Here is a 21,104-nt window from a genome sequence, read left to right on the forward strand (position 1 = left end):
GCAATCATATAGCTCATAAAAACTTGAAATATGCATTTAAGACATCCTAGGGATATACTAATTCAAGGCTATTACATAAGAATGACAAAAATAATAGTTATATCAGCATCAGTTATAGTATTTTTGTTAAGGGGAAACATAACTTTTTGCAAAAGGAAGTTTTCCTATGGTTTTCACGGAAATAGTCACATGAACTTTGGCAAATATTATTTTCCAAATACCACTCTTAAGCAAAGTACCACTAGCAGTAACCTGACATTTATAACTATTCTAAATAATGCAACAAAAGCGTTTTCACGGTTCATGTGCATCTTTTCATATTCAGACTTTGTAGTTCTTTTCAATAATTTAGCTTGTTTGGACACATCTTACCAAATCATAGTTTTTGAATTGAAAAACATACATTATTTTGTGAGTCAGTCAATCATTTGCAGAAAGTCATACTCTTGGTTTTCTGCTATACCTGACCCTTTTTTGCTTTTGTTTGATGTTTCCTACTATTCTTGGTCAGATTTTAAATCCTTTACCGGTAATCATTGTTGTAGACTATACTCATCTATTAGATATATGTTCAATTAATCAAAGTAATTGTGTAGATTTTGTCTAGTTAATTAGCTGAGAATCTGAGTTCCTAACACTTTGATATTATTATAACTACCAGTACAACCAGTACTATTGTTACTTCCAGTACTCCATCCCACTACTACTTAGACGAGATGAAGAAGAAAAAATAAAACTTCAGAAATGCAAAAGATAACTGATTAACATAAGTGGCTTTACAGTGGGTGGGAGACATTATTTAATTGTTCCTTATGTCAAGTTGACATGATTCAGAATATTGAAATGCCCTTTTATTAGACCACGCTAATCATTCAGCCCATCTTGGGAACATTTCCATTGCCCCAGCTCAGCACTCCTAGTGAATACCTTCTTTTGGCTATGACAGTTCAAACAGTATTTAGTGTTGCTCATCATCAAAGGAAATTCCTTTGATTTAGAATGGCATTAGTTTAATTAATAATATCTCTATTGTAATGTGAAATAATGTGAAAAAAGTTCATTTTGCTCCAATTCCGCTAAATGGTATAATTTCAACTGTCATGTACTGCTTAAAAATAGGCACTTTTAGAAGGAACATTAGTATTCAAATTCAAAATTAGAAAAAGGCGTATTTGGAATAAATATTTTATTAATTCTTATACAAAAATCACAAATATTCCATGTATACTTGAGTGTGTAATCCCAGATGAACTTTAATCCCTCAATATACCTGATGTCCAATATGAACTTTCCCCCTTTGTTTCTTATTGAAATTAGTTTTAATTAAAAATAAATTGCATATTTTTCAAATTCCAAAATATTATTGCCACAAGTTGATTCTCTCTATTGTAGAATCACATGTACATAGAATTTTCATACCCACATAGAATTTTATTCTATTATAGAATCCACTAAATAAACATTTGTTGAATAACTTTTAAGTTTGAATCGCTATACAAAATGCAGTTCTGTGTACAATGCCATAAGGTAAAAATGATTGTTACACAATCTGCTCTCATTTTCTGCCACCATATGAAGCAAAATTCACTCTCTACAATTTTATTAATATATATTTTATCCCTATTTTCTTAAAGTTAGAATTCAAAGAAACTATTCCAAAAATAAAATTCTGGGAAAAATAATTTTCATGTGATGAATAGAGATGACTACAATATTGCTATTGCAATGGCTTTAATTATTCAGCAAATGGAGGGTTTGACTAACAAGGTTGCTGAAGGCTATGGCACCTTTATGGTGTATTTGCCTCCAAGCTGCACTTTCATGCACAAAAAGAAGTCATAGATAAATAGCAACATGATTGTCAGGGTGTGAAATGTCAAACTTAACTTTACAATTGACTCAACAATTTCTGAATTTCTGAGGAAAAAGAATTTAAGAATGAAGCAACAGGCATTTTCTTACATGTCTGAAGGTAATCTGTTTCATGTTTTCAAAACAAGTACGCTCCCCTACACAACTCAAACACTGAAAGAAAAATTTAAATATTTAGAAAACATGTTCTGTATAGATTTACACCAACTTTTTGAATATTGTACATCTCAATTTAAGAATTATTTTCATGTTTTTTCCAGGGAAATATAATTAAAGTATGACATTCATCATCACACTATCTAAATCTTTTTAACTTGATGGCAATGTTGGAATGTAATGCTATGTACATATTTGAGATAGCTTAGAATAGATGGCGTATAGGTAATTGGATCACTGAAATAACAATAAGAGATCAAAAGATATGTAGCAAGGATAAGACTCACAGTTGCAATCTCTAAAATTAGTTTTCCATCAACAGTATAATACAGGTTAAACTTTATGGAATTTTTTTAAAATGTAAGAGTATTTTTTTAAAGTCTCTTTACTGAAGACCTGTCTGGGTCCTATAGTTTGATTTAGTGAGGACCAGAAACCTACTTAAACTGACTCTCCAGGAAATTTTGAGGAAGTTGGTCCAAGGAGGAGTCTTTTAGATTATCTATCTAATTAACATATTATGTTTCATGATCTAAGATGTCAAAAATTATAAGATGGATCCCTAAGTCCTTCTAAGAAAGAAAAATAATGTCAATTATACTATCTCTTTGATGATAAGATGAATCTTAATTTTAGAGAAGTTAAAATGTCTTCATTTTGAAATTGTTGAAATAGTATACCACTTATCGCTACCAAGTTTGTTTTGACATCAGCTGGATAGCAGATTTAAAATTAAACTCTCTGATAAATCTCTGATTCAACTAACCAAACTCATTTTATTTATACCCTAAACACTGTGCCAAGAGTTTTGATAGGCATCTGTTCCTATTATCTTTTGGTGAATTAAAAGCAACAACAACAACAAAAATGGCTACCCTGAAACAGGATCTATAAACAATGATTTATTATTATTTTACTTTTTCCTGTGAATTGATTGAGCTCAGCTGGGCAATTCTTGCTTGGGACATCTTATGCAGTTACAGTCAAATGCTGGCTGGAACTACAGTCAAATTAAGGCTCTATTGGGCTGGACTTTCAAGATGGCCCATTCACAGGGCTGGTGGTTAACAGAAGGTATTGATTTAAAACTCAGCTGAGTCTTTGAATTAGAGTGCCTGCACTGGCCTTTCCAGGTGGCTTGGGCTTCATAGCAGGGCATTACTTTTCTGAAAGGAAGAATTCTAATAGTGAGTGTCCTAAGAGGCTCAGTCTGAAGCTGCACAACTTCTTCTGACCCAGCCTCTGGTCATTATGACCATAGTATCGCCTCTGCTGCATTCTATTGGTCAAGGGTGAGGTACAGGCAGCTCACAGTCAAGGAGAGGAGATTACATAAGGGTGTGACTGCCAGGAAATGTGACTCATTGGAGCACCCTCTTTGGAGACTAGCTAACACAGCACCTTTATGTGTAATCTAATGTCATCAAAAATTCTAGACAATACTGTGTTAACCAAATGGACCTGGCTCTTTTGTTAACTCACAGAAATAGACACATTTCCAGAGCAGTGAGCTTTATACATAATGAGTTGGTTTAACCCCTGACCAATTCATTCTTTAAAAGGTTGCCTTTTCTATCATCACCTGCTTCAAGGTAGGCATTTACTTTTTTAGTTTGTTTGGTCAGTGAAACATTTTGAATACAAGAAAGTCATTCTGATTTCCCTGTAATTCCTCCACCTTATGCCATATGCTCTGCTCTGCTCTGCTCTGCTCTTCTCTTCCCTTTTCTTTTCTTTTCTTTTTCTTTTTTTTTTTTTTTACTACACTCCCCCACCTCCTAGAACCTCCTAGAACCAAGGAGGGAAAAATAAAAGTGTCATTTTAAAATTAAATTAGTAAGCTTGATTGGGAAACCACAAAAAGCACATAAACATCATATCAGTTAACTACTGATGAGCTACTATGTGCTAATAATGTGCTAAGTGTTTTATGTTTCCTATCTAATTGAATCTCCATAATAAACCAGTGAGGCAGATATTATTGTCTTCGTTTCCATGAGGAAACTAAGGCTAAGAGAAGCCAGGAATTTTTCACAGACTAAAAACTGTGGTAGAGAAATATATCAGATGGTATCTACATGGAACTTACATGCATCTATTTCCACGTGGATATTTGAGCTTTGGCTCAGTTGATGTTGAACTTTCCTTTGTCCAAGTAATTCATCAATATTTCTAATTGCTTCCTAAGGCAGTTCTTGATTTATGATGATGTAATTGAAAGCTGTTATTTGTTGCCTCAATAAGTTTCTGTGTGCCTTGTTTTGAACTTTTACCTAGTTATTCCCTATTTCTGGGTACGCATCCCTAACTTGAGTATTCAAGAGATAAGCTTCATGATGACTTTCCTCTTTTACCTCTTCCCCATTTTTATGTTGACCTAGTTACATTCAAATTACCCTATGAGAATGCTTCCTGGCTGCCCCAAATCACCTCACCCACGACACTCAATAGAAGCACTCGCCCGCAGGTCCTTGCTCTGTTCATTCCCTGTCTGCTATGACCAAACTTTGGGCTTTGTGTGCACTTTGGATCATGCTGTGCCTCCCGCTCTAGGACCTGTGGGTATAATAATTCCTTTAATTTCATATACCTCTCCAAGTGAAATGTCTGCAGCTGTGTTGGGGTGATACTGAAAGACCTCACCATGGAGACTTACTCCTCTATTTACAACAAAGATAGTAAGTTGCTTGTTGTGTTAGAGGAGACTTGTCTTCCAGTTGCTGCTGTGGCAGAGAAAATGTGTACAACTCCTTGCAATGCTGTGTCCAAAAAAATCTTAAAAGAGGAGGTGGGATTTAGTCTTGTTTTGTGCTGCTTAAGAGCAGATTTTGATATGTTATGATTCCAGACTTTCCTATTCTGACACTTATAGTGATATCATGTTACGATCTTAGGAGCAATATTATATGCCAATATAATGGATTTTATGATGAAATCTAAGAGCTTATCCCAAAGGTAATACTATCTAGAAAATCAAAGACTGATCAATAAATTAATGCCACATAGTCTTATGCTATGTTTTTCGGGATTTTCCCTACATTTGCTTGCTTCTCATGGTAGTTTTTTGCAGCTTTTGCAGATTTAAGAAAAGTTACATAGAGCTCAGATTAATTTACTGCAGAGAGTTGGGTATGTGATTTTGGGGTAAAGGAAGAGTTGATATTTTTAAACAATTTACTGGAGACTAGCACAATTCTCTAGACATTGTCAGTTTGTTTTGTAATTAAGCTGAACTCCTTTAAACATTGTTATATACACATCAGGCAATCAACCAACATGCCCTCTCTCACTGTGGTAACCCATAAGTCTTTACCATGTCCCCAGTATGCTTTTGGATCCCAAGGGAAAAAATATCTAGACCTAATCTAAAAGACTGCCTGAGATTTGTTGCTAATTTAAAATTATGAGCTATTTGCCTCATTTCCTCATTCAACAAATACTATTTTTATGCACAGCTACTGTGTGTGAACAATGATCACCTCTGCCATCAAGGTCTTACTATGTAGGGGAAATACAGACAAATAAGCAATAAAAATCACGGGAGGCTAAGTACTATGTGATACGTATGGAAGGTAGGAAGCACCAGGGGAACAAAGCAGGGGCACGAAGCCTTCCCAGAGGAAGCTACTTCTAAAGCACAAATCTGTAGAAAAATTAAGAGTGAAAGGAACTAGTGGGGAGGAAGAGTATCCTAGACAGAGAAAACAGTTTATGCAATGACACCAGTGGGTGATGGAGAGCTCGTGTGCCTGAGGACCCAAGCGATGGTTAGCTTGACTGTAACATGGAGAGTAGGGAGTAAAGGTGGGAGTTAGTCTTGGCAATGTTAGCAAGAGGGCAATGTCATGCATCTATGCTAAGTATTTTTAACTTTATCCTGAAGGCAAGGGTGCCAATGAGCCTTTTTAAATAAGGGAAGAAACAAATGGGCTTTGCAATGAATAAATAGATGAGTCCCTCAAATCGTAATTTGGAGAATAGAATGGTATAATAGATGGGGGAAAAGGTAATGATGGAAGTCAAAGTGGCCGTGGAAAATGCTTTCTGACCCTTTCACTGGTGAGCCAAGTCTGTGCTTAAGGAACAGAGTTATTTGTTCATTCATTAATAACAGAAATGTATTGTGCACATACTCTACATCACAGACAGCTCAGGCCATTAGAAGATATAATAGTGGACAAACCAGACAACGTCTTTGCCATTATGGAGTTTATATATATAAATGAATGTATGCCAGGTATTTATGCTAGAAGGAAAATAAAATACTATTAGGGAATGGAGAATGAAGGAAGGAAAGTGTTCTTATTTTATATAGGGTGGTCAGGGAAATGTGCACACCCCATCCATCACTTTTGTCTAGACTATTCTTGTCTGGGAAAAAAGTTGTAATTTTTTTTATTCATTCATTCAATATTCATTTAGTGCCTCTGTGTATTAGGGATTCTGTAAGACCTGGTAGCAATGTCATGGCAGGAAAGATCAATCAAGCAGGGCTTTGTAGGCCTTGTTAAAGGTTAAAGGACTGGACGTTTTTCCTGGGGACAATAGAAGCCATTCTAGTGTTTAACTTAAGAATTCCATGTGATCATATTTGTATTTTTAAAAGATCATTCTGATTGTAGTGAGAGGAATGAGTTGATTAACAGAGCTGGAATGGGTTCCCTTGAATTGAAGGATAAGAACAGATATTCCTTGCTTAGCTGTTAGTAGTGATGGCTAAATTTCTTTTCATTCAAGGAAAAGTAATATTTTTTGTTTTTTACTATGAATGAAGGTCTTTCTTCTCCCAATTTAAAAAAAAATTTCTTGGGCTAAAATTGAATCTCATATTTTCAAAATGTATTATTGACCAATCCTTTGAGCTCCTCATATTTGTTTTCAGACCCATAAACAAATCTCTTATGAATATACTCTTTCCTCTGGAATGTTGAACTGTTGTGAGGGCTAAGATGTGAATGCGTTAACTGAGTAAATTTACCAAAGAAATCCTAACATGTCATTATCTACTGATTGGGGGCCTTTGTCCCCTAAGAAAGAGTAATATTGTCTTTATGTGTGGCACTTGATTGGCAGAAAACACACATTTTATTATAAACACATGCCAGACACATTCTTGTTTCCACTGCTAAACACCTTTCTTATTCACATTTTATACAAGTGGAATGTTAAAATATTTGTTTGTATAACATTATGCAAGGAAATATCGTAATACAACTTCGGCCATATTAACAATGCTGTCTGCGCCATATTGCTCAGATGGCATGTTTATGAATAAGTTTTCAAAGCTCCATATGCACAAATATGAAATACAAGGTCTTCCTCCAAATACTAAGAATACCACTCATTCTACATTTGCTGGTTTATAGTGCTAACATTTATCTGCATCTCTATATCCCAAGATTTGCAAATGAGATAATTCTGTTGCAGTCTGCCGCCAAGTATAAACAGCTGGCTGTCTTTGGTGAGCAGAATATCATCTGAACATTTAATGCAGCCCTTCGTCTAGGATGCCTTTTATCATCAGAAGTAAGGAGGGAGAGTTGCTTGGCGTGTCTCAAATGTACTATTCTCTAGAGTTTTACAGCCCAGGGATTCTCTTGATAACTATAATAATAAGAGACATGACAAGTACAAGATATTAATATTAAGCATTGTGAATGAAATCTTATGAGGTTATAAAAGGGACATTTTAGGAAAACATTCTGAAATTTTACATTGGCAATTTAATATAGTGATATTATCTTAAATTATTTTCAATGGAAAGAAATTCAGTCAGTGAAGTTTTGAGGAGCCACAGTATATACAAATACATAGTAGGGGTAAGAAAGCATTTCTCCATCAACATGATACAACACATAAATAAAATATCCAAATATTTCCCTTTGGATTTCGGTGATCCCTATGTAAAGCATATTCCTTTCACTCTTCCACAAGGAGAAATAACATTTTTTGACTTACATTCCTAAAGATACAAATGAGAACACAACAAATAAGAAATCAGGACTAATTTTTGTAAAAAAACTATAAGAATAAATGTAAGAACAAGAGAAGTCGGTTCTGACTACCTCTGATTGTATCCTGGAGATGTGATGCTCAGCTTCAGGCTTTGCTTGTCTTTTTGTTCTCCCAAAGTCTAGGCCAAGGCTGCCCAACAGAACTTTCTGCAATAAGGGGAATGTTTCACATCTGTGCTGTTCAGTATGGTGGCCACTAGCCATAGGTGACTATTGAGCAGATGGAATGTTGCAAGTACAATTGAGGACATGCATTATAAAGTTAATTTGATTTAAATTAATGGAAACAACTTTAAATAGTGACATGTAACTAGTGGCTATCACATTGGACACACATGTCTAGGCCATAAGAAGGGCCTTTCTGTCTGTAACTATAAGACATAGGACAGTAATGCAAAACAGGGCCTACAGCCACTGCTGCCTACACTCCACAGGAAGGCACAGAGGCTGAGACCTAAGAAAAGCATTTGTTCCAGATCCCACTGTCAGTTATCTCAGCATGGGTGACAGCCAGTCAGTCTGGGGAAGACTCCAGAGAACCACTAGTCATTCTAATGACTCACTCAGAAGTGGTGGTAGCCTGGATGAGGAAAGTATTTTAGCTACTCAAATAAGCAATAATCATTATCTTGACTGAAAATCAAATGTTTCACAGGGAAAATATTGTTAGAAGAAAAAAAATACTGTTGATGTTATAGGTATCATTTTATGATGTTACAAAATGGTTGTTTTTATATTATCAATTATGGATTCTTTCTCTTACTGCAAAGACACTAATAGCCTTGAGCCTCCTACATTGATTTTAACCCTAAAGGGTAAAACCTATATGGCAAAGTAACTTTTATCTATTATTTTAGTAATTCTTTTCTTCTTCAAAGCAACTTAAATAGAAATTGCTTACCTGAAATACATATGTTAGGAAAATAGGGAAAATCAATAAACAGTAAAAATAAAAATAGTACAGGGGAGGTAAGAGTCTCTTGCAAATAACAGTTTCTAATATGTACTTGAGATATTTATCAATAATAAAACTAACTTACCATAAAAGCTAATATTTACTAGGTATGTTCTCTATGCCTGACACTAGGGGTTCATATGGATTATATCCTTTAAATAAATCTACAAAATGAGTGTTATCATTATTTCCAGTTTTCAGATGAGGACCTGGGACTTAGAGATAAGAAGTAATGCTGCTAAATTCATACAGCAGGTCAGCAGAGTAGGCAAGATTCTGGGTCTCAGTTTACACAAATCCATTTTTAAGCAATTAAATGGAAATTTTAGAAAATCCAAATTGATTTCATCTGATGTCATAGATAGAATGAAAACTTTCTGTGGACACTGATTTTTATTAAGAAAACAAATTAGTGATATAAAATACATATAAGTTTGCACATGTTACTAGACACCTTAAGTTGTAAGTGATACTATTTTTTCTGTTTATAATTTGAGTGTAACACACCAAATCTATGCCAATGAAAGCAGTGACATTACTGCAATTGTGAAACAGTGCTAGAGAATCTGAAGGGACAGGAGAGTATTTTGGCTGCTGCTATCATTTAAGGCTCTGATTCGCCTCAGAGAGCTGGAAGGCACTGAGTGTCCACTTGCCAACTTGACCAGGTTTGTGACTACATCTCCGAAATCAATGCAGACCTACTTCCAAAGGAATTGAAAAAAATGTTTCCTCTATTCCTTTTGACAAGAAGTCATTATCAGTACCTTTGGGGGAGATTTGTGGAAACTTCATAGAAAGTACAAGGCCATTATTTACTTTTGCTACTCCAAGCCTAGGTCTGAAAGAACAGATAATAATACTTTTTGCTCATGAAGAGTAAGTTTTATTGTGACGCTCCACCAATTTTAAACACATAAAATTGAGCTCAGAACATGGATTTTATTGTAGATGTTTTTCTTATTTGTCTACCTGTTTAGGGTTTTTGTTCTGCTGATAACCTTGGCTTTAGTATTAATATAACATATGTATAGTATTATATTGTAATGTCTTATTTTTGACTTTAACACTATTCTAGTGGGGTTCATTACTGGTTATTCTTAATGAGGAGAAGATAACATTAGAAGGAGTCTGGGAAATATATATTTAAAACAGTGTTATGGAGAAGAATGTAAAATCAAATATTTTTCCTACGTGTGAACATTTATATTTTTCTTTTTTACAACTTTTTTTCTTACAAAATGAGGCAAATGACATCATGTTATTGATATATTGAAAATTGCTCTCAACCATAAAAAACAATGGTGATCTAGCACCACTTGTATTATCCTGGATGGAGCTGGAGCCCATTCTTCGAAGTGAAGTATGACAAGAATGGAAAAACAAGCACCACATGTACTCACCATCAAATTGGTACTAACTGACCAACACTTAGGTGCACATGTGGAAGAAATATTGATCAGGTTCCCAGGCAGGTGGAGGGGATGGGTAAATTCTGGGGAATGGACACACTTGTAGCTCTGGCTTGGGCGGTGCAAAGGCAATATATGTAATCAAAATGTTTGTACCCCCATAATATTCTGAAATTTTAAAAAAAGAAAATTGCTCTAGATTTTCATTCAGATTACATGGGTTCTGGTTTTAGTCCTCAGTTTGGATCTGCTACCTATTGGTTGAATCATTTTGAGTAGAGTTCTTAATCTCTGTATCTATTTACCTCCCTATAAATAGGGATACTAAACTATTTTTGTAATGAAGATCAAATGAAACACTAAATTTGAAAGTATGCTGTAAAAACACAGAAATGTGGAGAAGTACTATTTTATGACTTAGTGATATGAGAGTGTCAAATTTTATAAAGAAATGCTTACATTTAAATTTTCATTTAAGAAATTTATTTTTTTAGTCCTCTCACTATTAAGCATGTGAGCAGGCCTGTGTGTCTAACTTCTTCAGTTCTGAAAACATTCACTGCAGATGATGAGAAAGGACTAAGTTATTTAACATCATGCGGATTTATTTCAACAGTTGAGAGACCACAAAATTGAATTTTGTAAAAAAATTAATACCAAACCTGTTTTATCCAGCTTATTATACAAAAGTATAATTTTGTTGGTATAAAATGTCATTAGTGATTTTATCCATGATCTTTATCTAAAGGATTAGGAAGCGGGGAAGGTTGCTAACATCTGTAGATTTACATCAATATTTATTTTTCTCCTTGTGGGTTTAATACACATTCAAAATATAGGAACTAATCAGATCAATGTCACACATAAAGATGTTGAAAGAGTATCTTGGCGTTAGCTGTGGAAATGTGGAGATTTCCAAAAGGCTGCAGAAGAGATTGAAAAGCTTCCACCTGTTTCTGTGTATCCAAGACCAATTATGAATCTGAGAGTGTCAAGGATGAAACATTATGGTATATGTGGTATATGTGTAAGTGGTAAATTCTACCCCTGCTTCTTTCCTCCAAAAATTTGGAATAGGGAAACCCAGGCTGGGTAAAAGCAGAGGCAGAATGGTTGTCGTGTCAGAGACAAGTCTTAATTGAATGGATTAATCAAAATGGAAAAACTGCAAAAATAAATTCTGAAGGAAATAGAGAAAAAAACCCACCTAATTAATTAATGAGTCCTTTTGTCTACTTTCATATTCTTGGAGTAGAGTCAGAAGTATCAGCTTACAGAGGATGATGCAATTGGACATCTGAATTATATAAGTAACTCTATTTACTTTGATTCCTTTCTTTTCAAGATGCACTCCTAGGAGAAGACTGCCTGAAAGCCCTATGGACTGGTCTGGCATTTGAGGTCAACTGGCTCCTATATGCCTTCTGTTCCATGTGAGTATAATTCTCAAAAGTTATCCCTAGTTTTGAGGGCACTGGATAGCACTAGTTTCAGCAAAACTCAAGATCAACATCTGGACATGGTGAAATTACCAAGTTAATGTCACTCTGTGAGGTCTCTGGTGGGCAGGCACCTGGTTTTCCTTGGACTATGTGAACTTGTTCATGTGCCCTGGAAAAACACCTACATAAGTCACTTGTCATTTTTATACAAATTCAATGTGTGTGTGTGTGTGTGTGTGTGTGTGTGTCTGACAGTGATGCTGCAGATTGTGGCTTAGGTTCTCTTCTCACCTTTATGCCACATTTCAACATAAATAAATGCCATCTCCACTCTCAATTACCTAATTTTGGCTCCCCACCCCCTCCACGACATGGGCATGTTCTTATTATCCTTTCAATGCCCTCTGCTGGACCAGAAAGTTTGTACTGGATGAGCATTACTTCAATGCTGTCCTATCAGTTATGTTCAAGGACTTTGGTATCGATGATCTGATTACACTTGAATATGCATTACAACACAGGCTCAGGGTGGGGAAGAGGATATCATTGCTAAAATATTCAAAATTCAAATATTCATTTTGTGCATTTTTTTTATGGTAGGACAGAGCATACACTGTAGACTATTAACTGAGTTTTTTGTTTGATGGATTTTTTTCCTACCACTTTTGGTTAATTTCTCAAGTCATACATTTTTCAGTTATTCACATTTTCATCAGTTAATCACTGGATTACTTGTTATTCTTACCTAGGTAGTAAAACCTAAGGAAAGAATTCATTCTTGAAATTCCAATAGAAATCTTAAGGTTACTTTGGGATATATGTTTCTGATGTGAACTGATTCTATGTCATAAATTCAGCCATTACTTTTATATTTACAAAACTTACATCTACATATTTTATTCTATGTAATGCGAATATAATTTTATACCATACATGTAACTCTGTCAGAATTTCAGTGTTCAGATATAGCATTCCTTGTAGAGCACAGGAACTTTGTCTTATTCATCACTGTATCCTATACACTCAGTATACCTACTGATCTGAATTGATAATACCTTATTTCTGCCATAGCTCCTTTTTTATTCTCAAAATCAACCTGATTAATCTAAATCCATCTTACCTATGGGGTACAATGTACACTACTCAAGTGATGGGTACGATAAAAGCCCAAACTCCATCACTATGCCATATATACATGTAACATAATTCAACTTGTACCCCCTAAATCTATTAGGAGAAAAAAAGAAGAAAAAGAAACACACACACAAATTGATATTCTCCCCCAAATTCCCCTAATTCAATGTACAAGGGACATATTTGGCTGGCCAAGACAGACATGTAAACAAGTTCGGGATGGGGCATTGGTGAAAGCACCATGACTGAGTTTTGATAGAATTCATTAAGTAAACAAAACAGGGGCTGCATAGCTCTCTCGGGGAAAAGGCAGCAATAGATGAAAATGCTTTCAAATAGGAGGTGATGCTGGAGCTCAGAGTTGACCCTGTTTGCCTGTTGAGCAAGGTGATAGTCATTGTGAGAAGTCTCAATACATTAGAAGATAGATAGTCAATAACTGTACAGGAAAAAACAAATAGCTCTCTTCTATACCCTCATTCACAGTACTTCCAGAACACTATACTTCCAACACCAGATGTAGGTGTGTGATGGAGGGGAGAGGTGTTCCTATACCAACCAATTCTCCAACACCAGTCTTATAATTCAATTCAATTCTGACACTGCATACCTGGAGTTAGTACAGACCCCGCAGGTTAAGGGCTCAGTTCCACAACACTGCTTTCCCCAACCTCTGAGACCAGTTGCAAGTTTAGGTTGTCCCTTCTTTTTCTGGCTAACTGTATGGTTATAAATAGGAGATTTCCACACCCACATTTTGGGTTTGATCATTTGCTAGAATGGTTCAGAGAACTCAGGGAAACACTTGCCTACATCTACCAGTTTATTACAAAGGGTATCGCAAAGGGTACAGAAGAACAGCCAGATAAAGAGGTACATAGGACAAGGTTTGGAAGAGTTCCAAGATCAGGAGCTTTTTGTCTCCATGGAGTTGAAGTGCACGACCCTCTCAGCATGTGGATGTGTTCCCCAACCTAGAATTTCTCCAAATTTCATTTGTTAGGACTTTTTATGGAGGCTTCATCATGTAGGGATAATTGGTTATTAACTCAATCTCTAGCTCCTCTTCTCTCTCTAGAGAATGGGGGTGGGGTTAACAGGTCCAAGCTTCTAATCACGGCTTGTTCTTACTGGTGACCAGTCTCCATCCTGAAGCTATCCAGGAGCCCCTCAGAGTTGCTTCATTAGAAAAAAGATGCTCCTGTCACCCAGAAAATTCCAAGGTGTTTTGGAGCTTTGTGTCACAAACTGGGGTCGTTGTATTTTGCAATACGAAATGAAGCAAATTAAATTGCTTAAGACATCTCTAGTTGTAAAATATTTTTTTTTTTTTTGAGACAGCGTCTCACTCTGTTGCCCAGGCTAGAGTGCTGTGGCATCAGCCTCGCTCACAGCAACCTCAAACTCCTGGGCTCAAGCGATCCTCCTGCCTCAGCCTCCCACGTAGCTGGGACTACAGGCATGCGCCACCATGCCCAGCTAATTTTTTCTGTATATATTTTTAGTTTTCCATATAATTTCTTTCTATTTTTTAGTAGAGACGGGGTCTCGCTCTTGCTCAGGCTGGTCTTGAACTCCTGACCTCGAGCGATCCACCCGCCTCGGCCTCCCAGAGTGCTAGGATTACAGGCGTGAGCCACCACGCCCGGCCCTAAAATATTTTTTATCTGCATTGTAATAAAGTTGTCCTCATCATTAGGAGAATTAAATAAAACTTTATAAAAACATCTTAGCCCTTAAAGGGATACCTCTCTGTTGTCTTTATCATTATTCATTGATTATTTTAAAAAAAGCATAATATTTCACTCATGCATTGGATTTCCACTTTAAAACGTAGCCCTGTTTCTATGAGCACAGCTATACTTTTGATGGGCAGTAGTAAATATTTTTAAAATTCATTTTTGAGAATGAAATTTGTCATGGTTAGGACTACTTCCTTCTTGAGATTCAGCAACCCATCTTGCAAATGATACAGTATTTCTTAAGAGCTTTATCTCATCAAACAGTGTAAAAATGTAAATAAAAATAAATAAAATGAAATTTGGATCCATAGGGTGCCTCTAATAGCTTTTCCTCCTTGACATGGAAGTAATATGAACTTCATCTAACCAGCTAATTTTTATAAGGTTATGGAAACTGACAGTTATTTTCCAGTGCTGCCTGCCTCTGTTCTATCTCACTTTAATTCTAGAGTCAGTGGGCAATACCAATACCTATGAATTACATGTTAAAAAGGGATTTATGAATTATGGATGAACTGGGAGAGTTATTGGTATTTAAAGGCATTCTACTTCATGTTGAATATTAATAGAAATGAAAAATCAGAGGAATATAGTGACCAAAAATATTAATATCTCAAAACAAGGTAGCTTCTTGAAGCCATAGGATATTAGAATAAATGTTAAAAGAAATTATGGTTAATTAATTTAGTGACAATTTCTATAACAATAAAGAACAGAGATGAGAACTCATCGTCCAAGGTTTTTTATTATTATTCAATTAGGACAAATCTAATCTGGAAGTTAAATAAAAGGGTAGTTAAGTAAAAGTTGTCCTATATCATGACAATGTCTATTGTCTCATTGTTTGGTTCACATGACTGCTAAAAGGAAGACTGACAGCATGAAATGTAATCAAAATATAACTTAAAATTTTAGTTCTTTTTTTTTAGTTTATTTTTAATTTTTTTGTTTTATTATTATTTCAGCATATTACAGGGGTGTAAATGTTTAGATTACACATATTACTTTTGCCACTCTAGTAAGAGCTTGAAGTGTGTCCATCCCCCAGATGGTACACACCACACATAATTAGGTGTGAATATACCCGTCCCCTCCTTCCCACTCCCAGCTTCCCAACACCCGGTGAATGTCACTACTATATGTGCACATAAGTATTGATCAGTTAATACCAATCTGATGGCAAGTACATGTGGTGCTTCTTTTGCCATTCTTGTGATACTTCACTTAGAATGGGCTCCAACTCTATTCAGGGCAATACAACAGGTGCTAGATCACCATTGTTTGTTGTGGCTGTGTAGAACTCCATGGTAAACATATACATTTTATTAATCCTCTCATGTATTGATGGACACTTGAGTTGTTTCCACATCTTTGAAATTGTGAATTGTGCTGCTATAAATATTCTAGAGCAGATGTCTTTTTTTATAAAATGTCTTTTGTTCTTTTGTGTAGATGCCCAGTAATGGGATTGCTGGATCAAGTGGTAGTTCTATTTGTAGCTCTTTGAGGTATCTCCATATTACTTTCCACAGAGGTTGTACTAGTTTGCAGTCCCACCAGCAGTGTATGAATGTTCCTATCTCTCTGGATCCATGCCAACATTTACTGTTTTGGGACTTTTTGATAAAAGCCACTGTCATTGGAGTTAAGTGATATCTCATTGTGGTTTTGATTTGCATTTCCCTGATGATTAGAGATGTTGAGCATTTTTTCATATGTTGGCCATATGTCTAACGTTGGCCATTATTCTGTTTTCTTTTGAAAAGTTTCTGTTCATGTCCTTTGCCCACTTTTTAATAGGGTTGTTTGATTTTTTCTTGCTAATATTCCTCAGTTCTATGTAGATTGTAGTTATCAGCCCTTTATCAGATGTGTAGCATGAGAATATTTTGTCTCATTCTGTAGGTTGTCTGTTTGCTTTTGTGATAGTTTCCTTGGCTGTGCAGTGTAAGGTTTCTTTGAAGTAGCCGGTGCCAGAGAAAGAAAGACGAGCAGAGTTGAAAGGGATAAGTAAAGAGGCTTTATTGGAGCACTCCCGGGTGGGGGTAACGAGTCCCTGAGAGGGGGACCCAGGTGAGCCTCACGGGACCCACGGGACCCAGAGAAGCCACGCCACCCAGAAGTCTGAGTGGGTTTATATAGGTTTTTAGGGCTGGGGGATGGGAGTTTCTTTGGCCAGGAGATGTTGGTGAGAGGAGTGAGGAATTTCTTTGTTTCAGCTTTGGAGCGGGTATTGAGGGACAGGAGGAGCCGCCTCTTTTTTCATTAGGGAAGGGAGGGGTGCCTGCCACCAGCCTTACATTCCAGCCTTTTAGTGATAATAGGGCGCCACAGTCTTTCTGGCTACTTCCTGCTTTTGAGGGGCGTAGTGGGGGCTATGGGCCGGAGTCGGCTGGTGGAGGGGTGACTGGAAGAGGAGAGTAAGGGTGAAGAAGCATCTGGTTTACTGCTACTCTGGATAATTTCTGCAGGTGGCATTGGAGAAACCGAGCCAGAGAAGTCAGTTGTCTCTGCAGGGAAGTTAGTGACGTGGATGACGTGGTTTCCAGGGATAGCTGTAGGCGATCTGTAAAGTCTTGGGCAGAAATAACACTGTGGCCCAGGGCACCTCCCACAATCCCTGAGGCTGCGATGGAGGAGACCAAGTTGAGACCTATCATGACTGGCAAGAAAATGGCTCGTTTTGAGCGGGGTCCCGGGAGAAGCTACTCGAATTCAGACTCACCATATAGAGTTAATTGGGGGACGACTATGACAGGGAAATAAAGACCCAGGGTGGATGTATTGATGCAACGGGCAAGTGTTCTGTTGTATCAGAAGAACTGTCCCGGAGCAGAAGAGGTGGTCATGGTCATAGTATGGTTAGTGAGACAGCGTCCATGAAGTTGTAGGTTGGGGTCAGTGAGGGTGGTGAGAAAGTATATGTGATCCGCATAAGGTGGCCTGTGGGCTCAGGTTCCCATAGGGGAACTCAAGTGAGTGGAGTGGAGCATGAGGGACCCGATGTGGGAGTCTTTTAGGGGTAAGAAAAGCTTAGGGGAACAGCAGCCAGTAGGGAGTCACTGAAGGGAGGCACAGAGGAAACAGTGGGAGACATTACAGATTATTTCAGAGGAGTTTTAAGAAGGCGAGGGTATGTTGAATAATATTTAGCCAGGAGGTAAGAGGGGGATGTTTAGGGTGGCAGGAAAGTTGTCCTGCTAGAGTTTGTTCTGCTTCCAGCATATTGATAGATATTTGAACCTGTGTCTGGTGGGCCAGGATATATTGACGGCTGACGTGAGTAGTCGCTGAAGGGTAATAGTCGTGTATTTTTCAGTATACTTTTCCTGTGACTTTAATTTTCCAACGCTGGTCTGAAGGGTTGAGGATATCTGTGTGAGAGGTATCTGAGTCGGTCTATGGAGGCTGAGGTAGGTATCTGTCTGCGTGAGCCCGGAGAAGTTGTCTGAGGAGGGAGAGATATGGGAGATAGGAGGCCAAAGGTGGGGGCTCGGCTGGAAGATGGTGGTTAATGAGAAAAGGCCGGCTGTACATGAGTTCGAAAGGGCAAAGTTAGGTAGGATATCGAGGGGCTGCCCTGATCCGGGTGAGAGCTAAGGGTAAAAGGTCAAGCCATGATTGGCAGGTCTCAATAATGAGTTTGGTGAGGTGGTCTTTGATTAGTCTGTTAGCCCTTTTAACCTTTCCTGAGGACTGAGGCCTGCAGGGAACGTGAAGTTTTCGACATTGAGAGCCTCACAGACCTGATGAACAACCTTAGAAACAAAAGCAGGGCCATTGTCAGACTGAATGGAGGAAGGAAGGCTGAAGCGTGGGATAATTTCAGTAATGAGAGTGGAGGCAACAACATCAGCAGTTTCATTGGCAGTGGGAAAGGCTTTAACCCATCCCGTAAAGGTATTTACCAGTGTTAAAAGATATTTGAAACACCTGTGAGGTGGCACATGGGTGAAATCGACCTGCCAGTCTTGTCCGGGGAGGTGACCACGCATCTGGTGGGTGGATACAGGGGGTTTGAAGCCCCCTTGAGGGTTAACAGAGGCACAAATGTCACAGTTCGAGCAAACAGTTTTGATGAGAGAATATAGGGCAGGGTGTGAAAATAGAGGCTGTAAGAGGTGGAAGAGGCCCTTAGTGCCAATATGAAGTGAAGAGTGGACCTGGCCAATGAGTTTTAGGGCCTGTGCCTTAGGGAGAGCCAGCTTACCAGCCTTAAGAAGGACTCACCCTTCAGTGGTGGTTGATCTCACTTGGGTGAGAAGGCTGTCATGCTCCTCTGGAGTGTAGCGAGGCTGGTGGGAAGGAATGGAAAGGAAAAGAAGAGGAGCCAGACTAGGATGTTTTTGGGATGTTAGACTATGGGCAACAGTATTAGCATAGTTGTTTCCCTTAGCGACGGGGGACTCGTCCATCTGGTGTCCCTTGCAGTGTATGATAGCTAATTGGGTGGGTAACTGAAGGGCCTCGAGGAGACGGGAGATAAGGGTGGCGTTAATAACAGGGGAGCCCTTGGTGGAGAGAAAGCCCCATTCTCTCCATATGGCAGCATGGCAGTGAGCTATCATAAACACATATTTGGAGTCTGTGTAAATATTTACACTCCTGCCTTGGGCTAGGTGTAAGGCTCGGATGAGAGCAATGAGTTCTGCCTTTTGGGAGGTGGTGCCCTCCGAAGTCGGGAGGCTTTTATTACCTGAGGGCAGAGACAATGGCATAGGCCGCCCGGCATTTGCTGTCCTCACCTGTGACAGAGCTGCCATCAACAAAGAAAGTTAAGTCCGCTGTAGGAAGTGGCTTATCTGACAGATCGGGTCTAGAGGTAGTGGAGGCTTCAACCATTTCTGAGCAGGAGTGTGAGGACAGGGTAAACAGGGAATGGGGAGCAGAGTGGCAGGGTTTAGAGTCGGGGACTGTGATAAAGTAATGGTGGGATTTTTTAATAAATAAGAGATGGAATTCCCGTAGTCTAGACGGAGTGAGGAGGGCTAAAGAGCGGTGAGTTAGAAGGTCCTGTAAGTGGTGGGTGGAGAAGACATGTAAGTTCTGTCCCAGGGAGAGTTTTAGGGCCTCCCTAGTGAGAGTAGTGGCAGCAGCTAAGGCGTGGAGACGGGGGGGGGGGGGCCAGTCCCGGACAGTGGTGTTTAGCTGTTTGGATAAGTAGGCCACTGGGGTGGAAATGGGAGTAGGTCCCAGAGGTTGGGTTGAGGACGCCGAGGGCCAGGCTCTGGCACTCATCCGTGTAGAGGTTAAAGGGTTTTTCAGGATGAGGGAGTCTTAGAGGGGGTGCTTGTAGGAGAGAGTCGCGAAGTTTTAGGAATGTGCGGCAGACAGCCTGAGGGTTTAACAGAGGGCCAGCAGAGGCATCACGTGCTGCCTCATAGAGGGGTTTGGCAAGGAGAGAAAAGTTGGAGACCCAGTGTCGGAAGAAACCAATGAACCTGAGGAAGGATAGAATTTGTTCAGCAGTGGTGGGAGACTAGAGGTTGTAAAGAGCCTGCTGGCGATCAACAGTGAGATGTTAGGAAGTGGGGGTGAGACTAAGTCCAAGGTATGTGACAGTAGGCTTAGACAGCTGAACTTTGGAGGGGCCCTGTCATTGACATAGTAGTAGCATTCCTCCTGAAGAAAGATGTAGGTCCCTCCTTTTTTGGTTATCAGTAGATTTAGAATCAAAATACTTTTGCAGTTTCATTAAGAGTAAACCAGTATTTTAAGAATACCTTGTGATTTTAACCAAACCTTTCTTTCTTTAATTATAGCTGACTTAACCATACATAATTTTTTTTGTAAATTTCTTCTATGAACTCCATCACAACCTATACAGACCATCTACACCATACTTGGGCTTTCTTTTTTGTCCTAAATTTTTTCTTTCTCAATAACCAGCCATTCTGTTCTAGGACAAAAAGTCACTACACAAGATCCTTCTCCACACAAATTATTCTCTCACTGATTTTTTTTTTTTTAACAAAAATACATTTCCATGTACACAGTCTTTCTACATCTCTTTTTTACCTTACTAGTTACCTTCTATCTTGGTTTTATTTTTCCCTCCAAATCCAGGCTTTGAATCAATTTTTAAACAACCTCTGAATTAAAAAAAATTACACATATAATTTCTGTAATGTAAACTCAGAGTCTACCAGTTTAGACAGGAGAGGGTATGTAGGGCTTGGTAAGGCGGGAGAAGCTGTGGGTGGAGCTGAGGAATCTGGGGAAAGAGAGAGAGAGGAAGAAGGGCGGAGACTCTGGTGGAAAAGTGGAGGATGGTGTCCAGTTTGGTTAATAAGTCCCTTCCCAATAGTGGAGAAGGATAGGAGAGCATGATAAGGAAGGAATGGGTGATGGGACGGTCATCTATTAGACAAGTTAGG

The sequence above is a fragment of the Eulemur rufifrons genome, chromosome 18 (assembly GCF_041146395.1).
Source record: "Eulemur rufifrons isolate Redbay chromosome 18, OSU_ERuf_1, whole genome shotgun sequence".
Taxonomy (NCBI): Eukaryota; Metazoa; Chordata; class Mammalia; order Primates; family Lemuridae; genus Eulemur; species Eulemur rufifrons.